The sequence below is a fragment of the Pseudopipra pipra genome, chromosome 2, assembly GCF_036250125.1.
Source record: "Pseudopipra pipra isolate bDixPip1 chromosome 2, bDixPip1.hap1, whole genome shotgun sequence".
NCBI lineage: Eukaryota > Metazoa > Chordata > Aves > Passeriformes > Pipridae > Pseudopipra > Pseudopipra pipra.
Window position 1 is genome coordinate 62,352,552 of NC_087550.1, and position 16,816 is coordinate 62,369,367.

Here is a 16,816-nt window from a genome sequence, read left to right on the forward strand (position 1 = left end):
ACCACAGAGATGTTTTTCATTGTGTAAGCACACCACAGTTGATAAGGCTGAGCTCCAGTCACACATTATAAAGTACAGCTCAAAGAAGTCATGTTGCTGCACCTATCCTGTAGCTACTCAGTACTGCTCATGTGTGGGATGGGAGCAAAGGCTACAGTGGGAGGTTGGCAAACACAGCAGATACATGGCCAGTGTGATGTGGCTGTTGTCAGGAGTCTTGTTTTTGATTCTCATGTTTAGTCTTGAACTGAGTAATGTGCATTTGAAAATTAAAGAATGACTTGCTAAAAGGTGAATGTTGAATACAATGAATTAAAAAAGCACAGTATATAGTGAGCTCTGTAATTATATCATCAGGGAATATCATGTGCACTGTGCAGTGCTGTAATTCATGATGTTACAAGTAAATAATAGGAGATTAAAAATGTTCTTGGGTTCTCATCTGTAATGTAGCCCAATTTAAGGTTATACTTATCAAAATTATCAGTGGAAAAACACTGTTTCAGAGCTGAGTCACAGATAGTCACACCAAGTCAGAGACGAAGGTCTTGCTGGGAGAGCTGGGCTTTGATACCACAAGCAACGTCCTGAGGTATCCCCAGGGATTACCACATATTGAAAATACTAGGAAAAGCATTACCAGATCTTTTTGGCAAGGCTATGGGAGGTGGGTTTATCCCCATTTAACAGACCAGTTACTTGAAAAGAAGTTCCTCACAGGAAAATGACAAGGTATTCCCTGAGTCAGGAGAGTAGTGGGGCATATCCCTGCCTCTGCTCAGTCTGGCAGAGCATGCTGCCTTTGGTAGGTAGTGGCTCCCTTTACTGGAATGTGCACACACACACCCCCCCCAGTCTCTTGGCAGCTCTTCTGTTTTCACACCAAACCAGACAGGAATGAGTTTTCTTTCTGTGTTGTTAAGAAAGGCTTCAGCAAATACTCAGTGACAAGTGGCAGGAATTGTCATTCCTGGGAGTTGCTTTAGTAACTCGGGCATGTATGCAAGGAAGTCTCCTTACAGAAGGGCAGGACGTGGGAAGCAGAGTCTTGAACCTACTCACTGATTTCATCTCCCAGTTGGAAATTATAAGAAATCATTTCAGTAATCCAGGCACAAACTCTCCACAGAAAAAAGACGTAGTGCAAACACAAGAAACCTTGATGGTATGGGAAAGGATTTCCCTGCATATTAATCTGAACTGCAACAACTGATTTCTGAAATAAGCCCAGAAATGGATTTGAGTGTAAGCAAAGGAAATACTAGTCAGGATGTTTAAAGAACTTAATGTTCATATGAATTTTCACAGCTAATTTGAAAGGTATTAACTGAAACTGTGACCTTCCAGACAGCAGCTGAATGCAAGGTCTGGGGCCAGGCAAGCATGGAGGGAGCTGAAGTTCTTCAGTTGCTCCTAGATCTGTAGGGGGAAGCATGTCATTGCTGGTGACTTCATGAACTAATAGGATATGGTGATGCTGCCCCAGCCAGTATAACATGCTGCTGAAGGTACGCAGCTGTGGCCAGCAACTTGCATGGTATGCTTCAAGGGAAACCCTCATTCCTTTGCCCTTGATCCTAAAATAACCTACATGTGGAATCATTCAGGTATTAGAAATTGCAGCTCAACAAGAGCCCCCAGAGATTGTCCAAGAGAAAGACAGAGATGTCTTCCTAAAGGCAGCACCAGTATTGGAGAGCCAAGACAAGGGTGTTCAGGTACAAAAGTCTTCATGGTCTTTAAACTCCATGCAAAAGCTGTGTTTGGCTCATCATGATTGAGGATAGCAAAAAGAACAAAACAGCAACAGATTTCCTCTGGGGTGAAAGCTGTAGCAGAGCTTTACTGATGGAAGTCAATGGTGCTACTGACAGGTCAGCAGAGCTGGCTTTTATTTCACCTCCAAGTTTTTATTTCAGACACTGTTCAGTGTTGCTACAGCTCTCTCTATTGATAAGAAAAGACTCAGGGTCAGCTAGTGCTGTCAAGTGAACACTGAAGGACATTGTTATTTGGCTGCTGCTGGCCCAAGGCTCTGTCCCATCTCCATATTATCTCACCACAACCCAGTGATGACTCTGTGGAAAATTTTCTTGCCAAAAACCTACCAAATATTGCACTGGAAACATTAACGTGTTTTTCCTTCATGCTATTAAACAATTACAGGAAAATCTCTTTTTGTAGACAAGGTAATTAATAGTTGTTACATTACACCATAAAATAAAACAAGAGATGGATTACTAAACTCATTTACCAGAGCTTGTTATAGTTTCATATACAATAAAGGATATTATTGTAGAAAAAAATGCCAATTTGGAAGAAAAAACAGAAAGAGATGGTTCCCCCTTGCTTGTCCTTTGAGGAATGGCCAGGGTGAACTGGCTGTTTGGAGGTGCCCTGAGCCTCCACCATCACTTAGATGTGGTTGCTTTTGGGAAGAGACACCACAAACTACACAGCTCTGAGGCAGAGCACAAACGCTACTTAGTGCTGGGACAGCACTGGCAGTGGTGCACAGAGTCTTGTGTGCAAAAAAGACAGCTCCTAGATCCTTCCCAGTCAAATAAAAATGATCCTTGGACAGGGAAGAGAGGGTTCAGTATCCCTTACATCAGCCATAATGTCCAAAATAGTTTTTATTAACCCAAGGATTTTACATTGGACAAAAAATTCACATCCAGTATTGTTGCACTAGCACATACACTCCTTACAAGACCCCAGTAATTTGGGGTGACTTGGCCCCTGCCCTGGTCCTCCTAAGCCCACTGTCAGAGCTATCAGCCCACCCAAGAGATCCTGGAGACATGGCAGCAGCTGGGGGAGCCTGGAAGCAAGGAGAAATGAAAGGCAGGAGGGGGTGCACTCAATATCTGTGAGTGAGTGGAGTCTGAGTGCAGTATCTGTAATGGAAGCAGGGTCAGATGGACATGTGCCTGGGGTGCCACCATGGGAGAGACTGGAGGTGCAGCCCTGAGGACTCACATGCCTGAGTGCCAGACACTACACAGACTGGAATGCAGAGGTGGCCACTGGGCAGGCTGAGCATCTGAGCCCAGCTGCTGCAGGGATTCACACCCTTTGTATGTGTATGCATAATTTCCACTTATGGATTGTCATCCTGCTTAGCTGAGGAGGGGAGCAGGATGAGGCTGCCAGTGCTGTTGGTGTTTCCATGAGTGCTGGCCACATCTGTATGTGTAGCTCAGAGTGTCTGGCCATGCATGTGCATGTGCTGTATACGTGTAGTTGTGTGTGCACCTGTGGGGAATACACACTCAGCCTTGTCCAGATGGACTAGAGGTCTTGGAGCTGTGGCATTCATCTATATCAGTCTGCTCCCTAACAACTTACATGCTTCCTGTCAGCCTTTCATGTAAAGGAGGAGACTTCTGTGACCTATGGATGCTACATGTGGTTGCTATGTGTCCTCTAGCAGTGCCAGGAAGAAGACTGCTGAAGATTTCCCCAGCAACGGGGAATCCTCAGCCGCATTGCAGGGCAGTGCCTTCCAATGCCTACCCCCTCTTTGTTCAGGGAGCACTCAAGAGAAAGGGAGCAGCAGAGCCCCAAGCCAGCCCTCTGCCTGTCCATACCTTGGTGCAGCAGGCTGTCCAGGGCCCTCCAAGCAGCTCCTTTCTGACAGCCAGCAAAGTCCACATTTGGTAATGGAGCTTTAGTGAGGTCAGACGGTGGTGAAACTGCTTTTCTGCTGCTCATCACACAGATGGCAACTGACACTTGTGCTGCAAAGCATCCTTCCACTTTCCCCTGACTTTTCAGTGTTTTCTCCTCATTTTTATCGCCTAAAATAAAACTTTCATGGCAGGAGGGGGAAGTATCAGTCCTATGCCTCATAAACCAGGCCTCCAATGCTGTTTGGAGACATTCTGTTATATGATTAAAGCTGGGCTGGATATTTTATTCATAACAAGCACATTAGGCTTTTTCTGTGATGTTTGTGATACTCCCTCCTCTGGCCCTCCCATTCTGGGGCATTGATGTGGGTAATGATTTCCTCTCTGCAGTAACAGAGTTCATAGTATGAACTAGGAATAAACATGTATTTTAGCCAAGGGGTGAATTTATGACTGTAATTCATATTTTAAAACAGTACAAGTCTTTTGCTTATAGACAAGCAGATCATGAGGTTGAAGTTGAAATGTAGGCATCAAAACACTGAGTGACATTTGCAGAGCAGGATCCTAATGGAAGTAGCAAAAAAGGAGCAGGTCTCAAGCTGTCCCCCTCTGGCAGCTTCCTGTCCAGGCCCTGCCTTTGCCATTAGTGTCCTTTGCAGGACATCACCTTGCACTGCTTTCCTTGATAAACACACAGACTTTATTTTGATAAGTTTAAAAATGCATGGAAAGGAGATGCACTCCATTTGCCAGGGAACCTGAGGATCTGCAGAGGCTGAGTCACTTTGTTTGAAGAAAAAAAAGGATGAAAATTAAAAGACAGGATTTTTCATTGTCTGCCAGTCACATGGGGATCCTTGGGAGCACCTGAGTGGGATTACACCCTTCATACCAGCAAAAAAGCAACACAAGACCTGAGAAGAAAGGAAATACCCTGCAGAAAAAGAAATGTAGCTCTGAAAAAATGAAGAGTGATTGGTAAAGGCAGGACACACAAACAATCTTGAAAGCTTTCAGAGCCATGAGACTGTTGCACAGAGAAGTCTCACTCCTGCAAAGACACGTTGTTAACAATAGAGGTTGAGCAGCCCCAGCAGACGAACCTAAGCACACATTTATATTCCTGCCAGACAACAACATTTGTGGGCTTAAGTGTTGCCTCTGCAGTGTGAGAAGGTGGACAACAGATCAAGTCAGCATCTCTGGAAATCCAGGATTGGGACTGATCACTCAGTGCTCCTGCACAGACAGCAAAGCTCCCCAAAGAGATTTTGTGTTCCTCTCACACTCGGATAGGTGTGTGGTGTAACCACAGGCATGCACAGCTTCAGGAGTCACATCAAATAGATGTCTGAAGCAGCTCACGCAAAACAGCAAACAGCATGCAAACATGCAAAATCAGCCACATCCTGAGAGCTGAATCCTTTACATGTAGTTACCCAGGTTACAGATGCAGGCGTTGCTCAGTAAGCTGCAGACATGGGAAAGTCTTGTTTATCCAGAGAAATGTGTCCTTCATCCCCTTGCCTTTGCAGCTAAAGCTGCCCTTCAGCACATCAACCCACAGCAAGAGACGGTACATGCTGTTTCAGGCTTCAAGTGTCCTGTGTCCCAGTTGCCTGATAAGTAAGCACATGTCCAGCATCCACCAGATGCTATCACAGACAGGGTACCAACAACTGGATTCACCCTGCCCTTCCCTCCAGCAAGAGTTGCGTTGGTCCTTCTATGAGGAGCAGACAATTTTCATGGCACAGGTAGGATAATTCACCCTGAGACCTCCATCCCATCATCAGGCTGGACTGAAACAGGTTCACAGGGGTTTGGGGAGAATGGACAGATGGGAGCAATAGACAACCAGACAGATGGGCAGTCTCATCACATCAGCCTTGTTTCTCTAGTAAGCCAAACTAAAAATAACAGCAGGAGACATATATTTGAGAAGCTGAGAATAAGACACAAATGTCATGTGAATCATAGGGCCTTAAAGGATGCCTGGGCTATCTCAGGCAACTGCATTGTGTTATCCCTTTCACACACCATCCTCAAGGATGGTTTGCTCTTTCATTACACCTACTCAATGGAAAGCATGAGTTACCCCTTATCTGTCTGGTCACTGAGCACATCCTCCTAACTTCCAACTGAATTTATCTTACTTTCTTGGTCAACTTCATTGAAACAAGAACTTAGACTGAACCCAATGAATTTTAAGTTAAAAGCAAAAGTATGAAGTCAGGAAAAATAAGGTCAGATATAGAAGAGTCGAGACAAACGTTTGGGAAACACTGCAAAAGGCCTGTTGATCTGCATATATGTGAATGGTGCTTCTCTGTTTGTGTAACACCTCTCAGACAACATGCTCAGGACATTAAGGCTGGATTACCATCCATGTTTCTGAAGCCCAATCTCACAAATTGGTTTCAGGGTTTACACCCTTTCATTATCCCTGATACTGATGCTATTTCTGGAGTTCACAAAACCTTTGCTCTGCAGTGAGATCCCATTCTGAATGGTGCTGTGGTTAGAAAAAGAAAGAGACAACATTACTCTTCAAAAATCCTTGATTGTTGCATGATGTCTTAAACAAAAAGTGAGGCTGAGGGTAAAATAGCAGTGAAAAGACAACTAGAAAACATGTTTTTATGTGCTAGGAAGTATCAGCTTGTGCAATGACTTTTCTCATCAGCCTTTGCTTGATTCCTTGAGCGACAGTTTTTCATACGACAGCCACCACCTCACCTGAAATCCTCAGCAACAACAGGGCTGATGTCTAGTATTAGTTTGTCACTTAGTCTGTTTAGCCTGGAGGAGATTGAGGCGAGACCTCATTGCAGTCTACAACTTCCTCACGAGGGGAAGAGGAGGGACAGGCACTGATATCTTCTGTGGTGACCTGTCACAGGACCAAGAGAATGGCCTGAAGTGTCAGGGGAGGTTTAGGTGGAATATTAGAAAAAGGTTCTTCACCCAGAGGGTGGCTGGGCACTGGAACAGGCTCCCCAGGGGAGTGGTCACAGCAGCAAGCCTGACAGAGTTCAAGAAGCATTTGGACAATACTCTCAGGCACACGGTATGACTCTTGGGGATGGTCCTGTGTAGGGCCAGGAGTTGAACTTGATGATCCCTGTGGATCACTTCCAACTCAGCATATTCTGTGGTTCTGTGTAGTGGTCCCGACACTGCTGCCTGGAGGAGACAGTCCCAGGATCAGACTGCAGGCTGTCAGAAAACAGCTGTTACTGCATGTCAGATGCATGTCCTATAGTGAATGCACAAGCTGCATCAACCTGTATTTTGGTCTGGACCTGCTACAGTGGATGCAGTGGATATCTGACAGTGGACACAAACCCAGATTTGCCCAGTCTGTCATCTTCATACGAATTCTCTTCAGGTTAACAAAGTGCCTAGGACTAAAGCAGCAATCCCTCCCCAAGCCACAGTGACTGCTTCTGATCCGGAAGGGCACTCTGTGTGCTTCCAGGAAAACAGCAATTCCCATTAGAAATTAAAGACCCACTTCATTTCAATGCCCCAGCAGCATAAGCATAGGGAACAGTGGCAGTGCTGGAGGCAGGCAGTGGGGTGAAGGGAGCAGTTGAGCACAGATCCCGGGGAGAAACTCGTGACCTTTCCCAGACTGACTTTTGTTTGCTTGACAGGACAGAGGAGATGGAGAGAGGCTGCAGTGACGTGTCAGTTTATTATCACTCTCTCAGAGAGGCCAACAAGGTGCTTTACCAGCAAGGGCATATAAGTGGGTTTGCCCATGTTTTGTAGCTAGTTGGCATCATTGCCGCTCACCAGCTGTAAAAGCCAGGTTGGCCAGGCCATATGCAGGGAAAAGGCTGTCCAAATCAGGGCATGTTGCATCTATCTCCAGCACAAAACATGTCAAACAGGCCTGAACACACTCCCTGGACTCCTTGCTTGAAGACAGGGGATGAGGTGGTCATGCTCAGCTCTTCTGCAAGTCAGGCAGTGCTTTTGAGGTGGAACAGGTCCAAATACATTTAAAGGGTTACCTTTAGAAGGGAGCTGAGGGGCAAATCCTGCTCAGGAAAGGTGCAAGGAGAGAGGTAGGTCTCCTCTCAAGCACCACCAGTGTCCCCAGCCACCATCCAGGCTTGCAGCACCATCTCCACTGATGTCCCACAGCTCAGATGCATGAGAAGATGGGCTTGCACAGAGCTGCACACCCGTTGCTGTGCCAAAGACCCTTATGTCTGAGGAACCCAGAAGCCCTACACCTGGGATCTTCCTCTAACTAAGGCATTGTCCGGTTTAGGGATGAGAACGTGACTGACCTATAACGTACAGTTTAGTAAGTCAGAGAGAGGAAACAGTCTCCATATTAACTAGAATCTGTTATTCTCTGAACAGAAAAATGAAACTACCCCTGAAGGCCTTTCTTTAGTCAAAATATAGTAATTCCAAAAAATAATTAGCCACTGTGAATTCATAAGTTTCTTCTTTTTTTTTTCTTAGTAAAAAATACAGTTGATTCACTTAAATGTAAATTGGATTTACAGAGGTGCAAGAGAAAGCTTTTTCTTAATGATTCCTGTGTATTTTTGTGTCTCATGAGGACGTCTTCTGCTTCAGCAGTAGCTATCAAAAGACATAAAGCCATAGATACAGTGGCTCAGTGCTTTGTCAGTTCTATAACTCTAGCCAACCTTGGATGAGGACACTATTGCTGAAATATAATAACAAGCTACTGGGCAACATGATCTCTTATTTCTCGAGTGATCAAACAAATTATTCATCTTTTTAGACTGAACCTAAACTGACAGCAACCTTTTCATTTAAAGCAAATTAAGGATCTCAGACTACCTAACATGAATGATTGTTTTTTTGTTGTTCTTTTCTCCCCTTTAATTAAATGAAAGTGGGGTTTATAATTTAAACATTCCCACACACTGCTGAATGAATGCAAATTTTTTCCATGATTACTCATGCAGTGCAACAGCAGGATGAAAACAGCAGTGTTAATTCCCCAGTGATTCCTTCAGAATGTATAGGGTGCATACAGTAGCTCCTGGATACCGGCCACAGAGGGCTTTATTGTGCCAAGTCATGCACAGAATAATAGGAAATGGCAGTGTGGTCCAGCATTTCCACTCTAAAGCTGAAGCTTAATGAGATGAAGCAGCTGAGAGCGACAAGGGTATGCCCTCCTTTCCCCATTGCCCAACTCCACACAACACGTGCCTGGTGATGTTTGACAAGGCAAGGCCTGGGCCATTGCACAGCTCTTTTCCTGGTTATGTCTATCCCTGCTTAGCCTGGGATAAGGCAGGGCAGAGGCAGAAGGAAAATGGAGGATATGGATAAAGAGGTGAAGTGTCCCAGGGCTGGGAAGGCTGGAGTACAAGGGCTGGTGACACTGCAGGGTACTGCTGCACACAGGGTAAGTCATGAGCAGAATGTACTTTTTGCCATTGCCATCCAGTGGCTTTGCAGAGGAGGTGAGACTGGAAGGACAGTGTGGGTCCTGGCACTACTGGTCCTGGTCTCCTCTAGTAGTCTCCACTGCCAGAGACCTGCATGGTGAGACACCACTGACTACACCAACGCTGGTCACCTGAGTGGGATAGGGTGTTGAATGTCCTCAGATGCAGATAACTTGATTTTTCCCCAGTGCCGTACAAATTGACAAGAGCTCCCTTTAGAGGCAATAGGAGGCAAGGGCCAGTACGGGTGTGTGGCTGGGGTGTCCCACAACACCTGCAAGGCTGGCAATATCCAGAGTGCCCTAATGAGCCTTAACTCCCTGTGGTCCTTCCTTTGGCATGTTCCACCAGCAACAGGACTCCCCACTATGCCATGTCTGCCCCACAGTGCAGCTGCAGCCCTGGAGGGCACGGCCATGGCTCAGGTAGCCATGTGCTGTCAGCCAGCAGCAGCCTCTGCTTCACTCCAGAACACCACCATGCTGTCCTGGCTTTTCCATCCAGTGCTCCCAGTGGTGCCCCAGCAGAGATACTCAGGTTTGCATTCCATTATGTCTTTGGAGCACCTGTTCAAGGTGGAAGAGCACACACTCACATGTGTATGTTATGGGTGAAAGGAGTTCATTTCTATGGACAGCAAGGATACCAAACGCTGCTCCTTTCCTGAATAGAAGGATGAGGTTCACTAAGAAAACAATCCTAGTGAGATTGTCCAGACATCATTTCCCTTTTCATGAACTCAACCAAGGTTTCATGTGACAACCTGGACCTGAGGGATATTGCACCTGTCATTTCTTTTGTTTTCTATGCAAGATACTGTTCCCTGCCCAATGGACAAAGTCACACTTGTGCAGCCAGGAGGAGCTCTCTACAGCTGTCCTGTGAGTACAGAAAACCCAACAAAGAGATCAGGACGAGGAGAAATACAAGGATGTCCAGAAAAATTGCATAACTGCGTTCCACAAAAACAACTTCCCCATGAATGATGGTGGGAAGTGGAAAATATATATCTAGCAGCAGAAATGAAGGCTGAAATTAGACAAGTGATCTTTCTTCTTGGTTGCTCCTGCCAAAGGAGGGTTTGTGTGTCAAGGTTTTGGTAGTGCGGGTGGTGACCACAGGTAGCCACAGGAGTGGCTCCTGTGAGAAGCTTCCAGAACCTTCTTCCATGTCCGACAGAGCCAATGCCAGCTGACTCCAAGACCACTGGCCAAGGCTGAGTCCATCAGCAACTGTGGTAGCACCTCTGGAATAACAGATTGAAGAAGGAGAGGGAAAAACCTTTGTCAATGCAGATGGAAAGAGGAGTGAGAATATGTGAGAGAAACATCTCAGCAGACAGCAAGGTCAGTGAAGAAGAAGGAGGAGGTGCTCCAGGCGCCAAAGCAGAGATTCCCCTGAAGCTCATGGTGCAGGTCATGGTGAGGCAGCTGTGCCCTTGCAGCCTATGGACATCCATGGTAGTGCAGAAAACCACCTGCAGCCCCTGGAGGATTCCACACCAGAGCAGGTAGATGCCCAAAGGAAGCTGTGACACCGTGGGAAGCCTGCACTGGAGAGGCTCCTTCCAGGGACTGTGGCCCTGTAGGGGGAGGAGCCCACGCTGGAGCAGGTTTGCCAGCAGGACTTGTGACCCTGTAGGGACCCACACTGGAGCAGTCTGTTCCTGAGGGACTTCACCCTGTGGAAGAGACCCATAATGGAACAGCTCATGAAGAACTTCAGCCCATGAAAAGGACTCATGTTGGAGAATTCAGGGAGGACTGTCTCCTTTGGGAGGGACTCCACGCTGGAGCAGAGGAAGTGTGAGACGTCCTCCCCCTGAGGAGAAAGGAGCATCAGAGATGTGTGATGAACTGACCACAGTCCCCATTCCCCCTCTGCCTGCAGCTCTACAGTGGAGGAGGTAGACGAAACTGGCAGTGAAGTTCAGCCTGGAAAGGGAAGCAAGGGGGAAGTTTTTCCAAGATTTGGTTTTGTTTCTTATTACCCTACTCTGATTTGATTGGTAATAAATTAAACTAGTTTCCCCAAGTCAAAGTGTTTTACTCATGACAGTAATTGGTGACTGATCTGTCCCTGTCCTTACCTTGAGCCATGAGCCTTCCACTGTATTTTCTCTTCCCTGCCCCGCTGAGGAGTGGAGTGACGGAGCAGTTTTGGTGGGCAGCTGTCATCCAGCTGCAAGGGATTGGGGACTTTATGAGCAGGAGATTGCATCTGCAATATCATTCTTAATAATCAGAGTCAGAGGTAATTTGTTCAGTCTGTTGTGAATATTTTTATGGTTTCCCACCTTCACAATTACTACAGCAATCAGTTCCATCATTTTACAGGTGCTCAGTGAAAAATTCTTCCTTTTATTTGTGTCAAACCTGCTGGTTGCTGGAGACCCTTTAGTTCTTAAAATGTGAGAAATGGTGAATGACCTTTACGTCTTTCTCCTCTGTGTCATCCCAAATTTGAGGGACCCCAATGGGATATATAGTTCTCTATAGAATCTCAGCTGTCTTTATTCTAAGGTAGAGACTCCTGGTCCACTGAGCTTCTTGTAGTCAGGAAACCACTTCATACTCACATCCTTCTCTCAACATTTTCTAGCTCCGACATGAAGGGACAAAACTGCATCCTGCATTCACAGTTACACTACTCATTACTTAGTAACATAATAACATTTCCTGACCTATTCCTGATTCATTTCATAACAATTGCCTTACAAAATCTACAATTTTTTTTGCAGTAGCACTGTCTTACTTCTTAGCTGACAGTTTCAAACTATGTTGCCTATTTGAAGTTTTTGTGCCCAAATTTCCCCTGAAGTGCAATCAGGTAAAGATACATATGTTCCACTAGGGAATTAACCTACATATTTCTAGTGAGGAAACAACCATCTGTCTTTATCTGATATATGCACATTCCAGAACATGCCTGACTAAGCCCTTGTGGTGCCTATGTTTCCCCTGTGACAGTCCTGAACACTGGAGATCACCAAGCTAAAGGTGGAGCACTATTTAACCCCACAAATACCTGTTAGCTTCAACAAATATTACCCAGACTTTAAAAGGAGTCCAATCCATTAGAAATTATTAATCAAATTCAATAAGTCTATCTATCTATCTATCTATTTGGGAAATCTGACATTTAAGCACATGCATCATGAATTGGAACTAGGCTTAACTGTAGTGTTAGCCATGGTGATTGATGTCTGACTTATCCTAGTACACTGCAGAGCCAGACTGATTTTTCTGTGTCCACATCCATGCCTGTATTGCCTTGTGTGCTCTGCTAGGCCATCAGAAGAGATAAATCCATATTTTTCTAAGCTTCAACATCTAAACACGTCTGGTTCTTCCTCATTCAACTGCAGACAAATGTTATTGAGTAGAGGAGGGTGTCATGAGGAGGTACTCAGAAAATGCATGCCAAGTGGAGCACAGCACTGCACCAATTTTGATCCCTCCATAAATTTCTTATCTGGGCCACCCATGGTGCAGGGACCTCACCCTCTGTCCAAAGACACCATTAAGGCTAGGGTTAGGGTTTGAGTTCAGAGAACCCCAATACCTACAAGCTCCACAGACAATGGGGCTGAAAAAGGCATACCAAGGAGAGCACATCGCTGCACCAACATTGCTCCATCCACATCTTTCTTATCTTCACTACTAGGGACTTCAGCCTCAACTCCAACCCTCCATTGGGGTTAAGGTAAGAGTTCAGAAATCTACAAAAGCAATTGATCCAGGGACATTGGGGCTCAAAAGGGCATGCCAAGAGGAGTGCAATCCTGCACCAATATTGACCTCACTACATCTGTCTTATCTGGGACATCTGTGGTGCTGGGAACCTCAGCCTCTGTCCAAAGCTGCACTGGGGCAGGAATAGGCATGCCAAGGGGAGCAGAACACTGCACCAACATTGATTTGTCCACATGTTTCTTATCTGGGTAATCCATGGAATGTGGGACCTCAATCTCAATCACAAATGAAGGCTCTCAGTGGTCTCTGGTGAAATATTTCAGTCTTCCAGCACTGGAAATCTCAGATCTTCCCACTCTGATGTCAATGTCCTGACCCTGAGAAGGTCTATCAGAGAAGTTAAGGAAGAAGCGCAAAATTGCATCAGACCATTGTGGAAATACTCTAACAGAAATGGCTTTTTTGATCCTGTTTATTCACAGCACAAACATGCCTTGTACTGAGGATCCCCAACCTGTCCAGAACTCAGAGAGGTTTTATTTATTTTTTAATCTTTGCTAATCAAATTGAGTATTCCCATTTTCCAGAAAAATATCTAGTTTTCTTTTGATTCATACTAAACTCTTGGCCACAGTGTTATATTAAAGTCTCTAGAATAATGTGGCACAAATCTTGAAATTTACTTTGGGGTCAAATTTTGTAGCAGGAATTAACTTCACACAAACATTCACAAAAAGCCTATGCAAAATGATGTCTAGCTCTTACACAGCACTTTTCTATAGACCTCAAAACTATTTGCAAGAAGGGTCTACATAATTTCACTTTTCTTTAAAACTGAAATTACTCATTTTTATCCAATAAATCAGGGAATTGTTCATGTCAAACTTCTGGTCTTACTCCAGGGATCTATGAAATAGTCTACACAGTCTTCCACAAAGTAGATGAAATTATGGACAGTGTGACCATATGTAGATGTCCTAACATATGTACATCTTATGTATGTCATATGTACATCTCCTGGCCATCTTTGTATTGCACAGTGTTACAATGTGCCTGCACTGACCCACGTCATGTGTCTGCCTGGTACTCTGGAGCAGCATAAGCGCTTATGGCAAAGACCAAGCAAACATTGAGCTGTGCTAGCAAAAGCGTAGCCCACAGGTCAAGGGAAGAGGTCATTGCCCTTTACTCAGCATTTTTGGGACCACATTGGGACCAAAGACTCTGATTTTGCGCTCTCCCACACTGAAAGGCATGGGTATAGTGGAGCAAACCCAGCAAAGGGCCACCAAGCCGGCCGGGTAACTAGTCCACACAGTATATGAGGGGAGGCTGAGAGACCTGAGCTGGTTTAGCCTAAAAAAGACTCAAATTTTTCCTGTGTTTCCATGATTTTGAGTTCTGAAGATCCTAGAAACTGTACCAGTTCAGCAGTGGGTAATAAATCCCTGGGTATGCTCTGCATACCAGTTGGCCAAATATTTGAGAAGCCTTTGGGACGAAAATCACAACATATAATTATCAAGAGCTTTTGGAGTCAGCTCTAATGTGAGTTTTACAATTTCCCCAGCTCCTCCTTATTAAAGATAATAAGTTCCATGTTGAACTGAGGAGCATTCAAAATACTTAATAATCTAGGCAAGGTGTCTGATGCCATATTTAGCACATCAGTTTTAAGGAAGCCTGAGCCCGATCTCTCTTTTATATAACTCATTGTACTAAATCCCAAAAGGTGGAATAAGGCTACTAGAATCAGCTGATACTAAGTGAAAATGTGAGTAATGCTTGAATGTTTCAGAAAATATATTTTTTTTCTCCATAGTTAGCAATGTATGAGTCACTCAGGCTCCCTAGCTACTGCAGTGCATGAATGACTCAAAACTCCACCGAGAACGGAGGCACAAGCAGTTCTCTCTTTGTGCCAGATTTTCTCCTTTTAAATCACCCTTGTTGTATCTCGCCCACTTCAAAAAAAGGAGAAACTCTTTCCCTATTACTTCCTTCCGCCATCCCCAAGCAAGCCTGGATAAAACTGTGCACAAGGATGGTCAGTGCTCATTGTGACTGAAAAAGCACAGGATATGATGTATTAAAGTGAACTCAGTTAACTTTTTTTAAGAAATGAAAATGTACATAAACTAGTTGCTTTGCTGAGCTCCTCTGAAGTTCCTGGAACAGCAAGGGCACTGCACTTTTAATCATATTGGACCCAAATGTCCTCTATGGAATTTTCCTGTGTAGCAGAGCTCAGCCTGGGGTCTTGGAAATTTTAGCCAGTCATTTGTTTGGGAGAAAGCTTTGAATTCAGTTCATTGTGGACCTTGAAACAGCTCAGTCCCTGAGGACCTGTACAGTTTTACAAACTAGTAATTCCTGCTTAGTTTAAATGGGATAAATTGCTGCTGAGAGAATCCATTTTAATTTGTACTTGGTATTTCCACCAGAACAACCCACACAACCCCATCTTTAGTGATTGCTGGCCACATGCCTGAACCCAGATTCCCTCTGCAGAGCTCTGAGAAGCTCTTCAGACTCACAGGCAAATCTGTTTTTGGTGTCATGTTCCCACTGTCTCATCACTTGATGCATCACATGAGTCATTTTCCAGGGACTGAAAAATGGAGAGGAAAAAATCATGCTGGTCTGTATATTAGTTGTCACTTGAAAAAAAAAAAAAGTGCTGCATAATCTGACAATTGCCTAGTCCCATTACCTCACCCCTAGGCTGATCACCGGCCTCTTATTCTCTCATCACAGCTATGTTGCAGTGACCGTGGGGTATTTTGGACAGTGATCATTTCCTCTTCTCAAAATCCTTCTTCCGTAAGACCAGTCTGACCTTTTGGTCACATAATGGAAAGAAGCGTACATAGTCATTTGTTAGAGCAAATCTCAGTAAGACAAGCCACTCGTTTCAGTTCTGCAGTCTGTTTCCTATTTATGAGAAAGTTACCAAGTTCAGAAGGAATTACTGTGAATTGTTTTCCTAAGTCATTCTTCCCATTACACATTTATAATTCAGCTTTTTCAGAAGTTATTTGACTTTAATTCTCTTTGATTCTGCAGCCTTCTGGATACAACATCTTTATACAGACAAAAGCAACAGCTGTCTGAGAGTCATGAGCACTTAGTGCTGTTAACACAGTATCTGTTGACTAGAATTTATGTTTCAGAGTTAATCATTTCACTGGTGGCCACTTTAGCATCTGAAGCCAACCAAATGATCAAAGAGTAAGGAACTCTCCTAATTAGGCAAAAGCAATCACTGCCAGACAAGCTCAGTTTGGATGAGTCCCTTCAGCTTGTGCAGAGTCTCTTCTGTTGTCACCATGAAGCACGGCATTCTTCTGAGCCAGTCATTCATTCTTTTACCCTGTGGCTTCTGAAACAGTTTTTGATCACAAGTCTTAAATTATGGTCAAAGAGCTCTGACTTTGTCCTCTCTCTTGGCTGACACAGATTCATTCTGTTGGTGTTTAGACACCTAATTCAAGAGTCCAAGTTATGCTCTAGTCAACTGATGAAAGAGATATCCATAAGAAGCATGTGGATGGATATATGAGGAACAGGAGATGGAGCTGAGCTTGTTCAACCTGAGGAAGAGAGAGTATCTTGGTGTTAATCACAGCTACATTACGGTATGATGCAGAAAAAGCAGAAACAAACTCTTCTCAGAGGTGCAGAGGAATCAGACGAAAGGCAACAGACATAAACTGCAAAAACACAAATTCCAATCAGATTTTAGGAAATATCTTTTCCTTATGAGGACAGTAAAATATTCATGCAGGCATTGGCATCTCCATTTTTTGGAGCTATTCAAAACTCATCCAAAGAAGGCCCTGAACAACATGCTGTAACTAGATATGCTTTGTGGGAGAGATTAGACAAGAGAACTTACAGAGGCCCTTTCCAACCCAAATTTTTCTATGACTCAATAGTTCTGTGGGTTTGCAGGACATCTCAAATACGGAAGAAGCATCAAACCCATCCTGTCAAGTTGCCTTTCACTGTGTAGCCTAAGAAATTTTAC